General features: G+C 45.2%; 1 pseudogene across 1 annotated transcript; it reads left to right on the top strand.

Moving 5' to 3' along the window:
* The first annotated feature begins 629 nt into the window (after positions 1-629).
* LOC116536789 lies at positions 630-1,617 on the top strand (annotated as a pseudogene). Its single transcript, XR_004262793.1, has one exon. The product of XR_004262793.1 is annotated as a V-type proton ATPase subunit E 1-like (transcript).
* Positions 1,618-2,670: the final 1,053 nt, after the last annotated feature.

A 2,670-nucleotide genomic window follows, 5' to 3' on the forward strand; every position in this document is an offset into this window, starting at 1 on the left:
GGTAAAACCCCGTCTCTACTAAAAATAAAAAAAATTAGCCAGGCGTGGTTGCACATGCTGGTAATCCCAGCTACTTGGGAGGCTGAGGCAGGAGAATTGCTTGAGCCTGGGAGATGGAGCTTGCAGTGAGCTAAGGTCATGCCACTGCACTCCAGCCTGGCCCTGGTGGACAGAGTGAGGCTATGTCTCAAAAAAAAAAAAAAAAAAAAAATCAGGCCAGGCAAGGTGGCTCATGCCTGTAATCCCAGCACTTTAGGAGGCCGAGGTGGGCAGATCACGAGGTCAAGAGATCGAGACCATCTGGCCAACATGGTGAAACCCTGTCTCTACTAAAATACAACAATTAGCTGGGTGTGGTGGCGCACGCCTGTAGTCCCAGTTACTCGGGAGGCTGGGGCAGGAGAATTGCTTGAACCCGGGAGGCGGAGGTTGCAGTGAGCCGACATTATGCCACCGCACTTTAGCCTGGCGCCTGGTGACAGAGCGAGACTCTGTCTCAAAAAAACAAAAAAAAAAAACTTTGCCTTTTGGCTGGGTGTGGTGGCTCATGCCTGTAATCTCAGCACTTTGGGAGGCTGATGTGTGCAGATCACTTGCGCCCAGAAGTTTGAGACCAGCCTGGGCAATATAGCAAGAACTCATCTGTCTATATATAAAGAAAAATTCGAGGGCTGTCTCTGCCATTCCACCCCCACACCCCCACCCCCGCCCTTCAAACCTAAACTCGAGCCTGCTGCTCACCGGCCTAGCATTGCTCTCATCATGGCTCTCAGCGATGCTGACGTGCAAAAGCAGATTAAGCATATGATGGCTTTCATTGAACAAGAAGCCAATGAGAGAACAGAAGAAATAGATGCAAAGGCAGAGGAGGAGTTCAACATAAAGAAAGGTCAGCTTGTGCAAACCCAAAGACTAAAGATTATGAGAAGAAAGAGAAACAGATTGAGCAGCAGAAGAAAATTCAGATGTCTAATTTGATGAATCAAGCAAGGCTCAAAGTCCTCAGAGCAAGAGATGACCTTATCACAGACCTACTAAATGAAGCGAAACAGAGGCTGAGCAAGGTGCTAAAAGATACAACCAGGTACCAAGTGCTGCTGGATGGACTGGTTCTCCAGGGTTTGTACCAGTTGCTGGAGCCCCGAATGATTGTTCGATGCAGAAAACAAGATTTCCCTCTGGTAAAGGCTGCGGTGCAAAAGGCAATGCCAATGTACAAAATTGCCACCAAAAACGATGTTGATGTCCAAATTGACCAGGAGTCCTACCTGCCTGAGGACATAGCTGGTGGAGTTGAGATCTATAATGGGGATCATAAAATAAAGGTTTCCAACATCCTGGAAAGCCGGCTGGACCTCATAGCCCAGCAGATGATGCCAGAAGTCTGAGGAGCCTTGTTTGGTGCGAATGCCAACAGGAAGTTTTTGGACTAAGCCTCCGGGAGGTGGAGCTCATCCTCGGCTCTCCTGCTGTGACATGGAAGCTTCTGCTATTTGAAGAAACACGATGTCTCTGTGGCTTCCTCTTTACTGCCCCAGTGTTGCTCTGTGTTTATCAGTGATGCCCCTCTGTCACTAATGCCTTGCCTAATTGTTCACAATGGTGGAAAGCTTCATGTAATATGAAAAAAAAAAAAAAAAGAAAAATTCTTGCCTGTTAATTGCATCTTTTAACACACTTAAATTTTATGGAATTATTGATATAGTCAGATTAAGCTCTATCATACTCTTACATGTTTTCTATTTGTTCTTCCTAGTTTTTGAGCCTATTTCTCCCTTCCCTACCTTCTTTTCAGTTAACAAAATATATTTTAATATTCAACTTTTATTCTTTTATTGTCTTTTCAGCTGTAACTGTTGTTATTATTTATTATTCTTTAGAGATTGCCCTGGTGATTATAAAATGCATTCTTAATTTATTATGGTCAATTTAAAGTTGATATCATGTTTGGCTTATACTCTTTTCATTATAAGTGAGTCCCTAAGTCCAGCTCACATTTAAAAGCAAGAGGTGAATTGGCCGGGCGCGGTGGCTAACGCCTGTAATCCCAGCACTTTGAGAGGCCGAGGCGGGTGGATCACGAGGTCAAGAGATCGAGACCATCCTGGTCAACATGGTGAAACCCTGTCTCTACTAAAAATACAAAAAATCAACTGGGCATGGTGACGCGTGCCTGTAATCCCAGCTACTCGGGAGGCTGAGGCAGGAGAATTGCCTGAACCCAGGAGGCGGAGGTTGCGGTGAGCCAAGATCGCGCCATTGCACTCCAGCCTGGGTAACAAGAGTGAAACTCTGTCTCAAAAAAAAAAAAAAAAAAAAAAAAAAAAAAGAGGGGAATTAAGCTCCACCTTCCGAAGGGATGAGAATAAGATATCTAATACATATTTTGGAGGTGATACTTTTTAAAAATAATATATTTTACCAGACGTGGTGGCTCACGCCTGTAATCTCAGCACTTTGAGAGGCTGAGGCAGGCAGATCACCTGAGGTCAAGAGTTTGAGACCAGCCTGACCAATATGGTGAAACCCTGTCTTAAAAAAAAAAAAAAATTTTGCCGGGCAAGGTGGCTCAAGCCTGAAATCCCAGCACTTTGGGAGGCCGAGGCGGGTGGATCACGAGGTCAAGAGATCGAGACCATCCTGGTCAACATGGTGAAACCCCGTCTCTAA

The sequence above is a fragment of the Sapajus apella genome, unplaced genomic scaffold (genome assembly GCF_009761245.1).
Source record: "Sapajus apella isolate SASKATOON/1434 unplaced genomic scaffold, GSC_monkey_1.0 scaffold103, whole genome shotgun sequence".
Classification (NCBI taxonomy): Eukaryota; Metazoa; Chordata; class Mammalia; order Primates; family Cebidae; genus Sapajus; species Sapajus apella.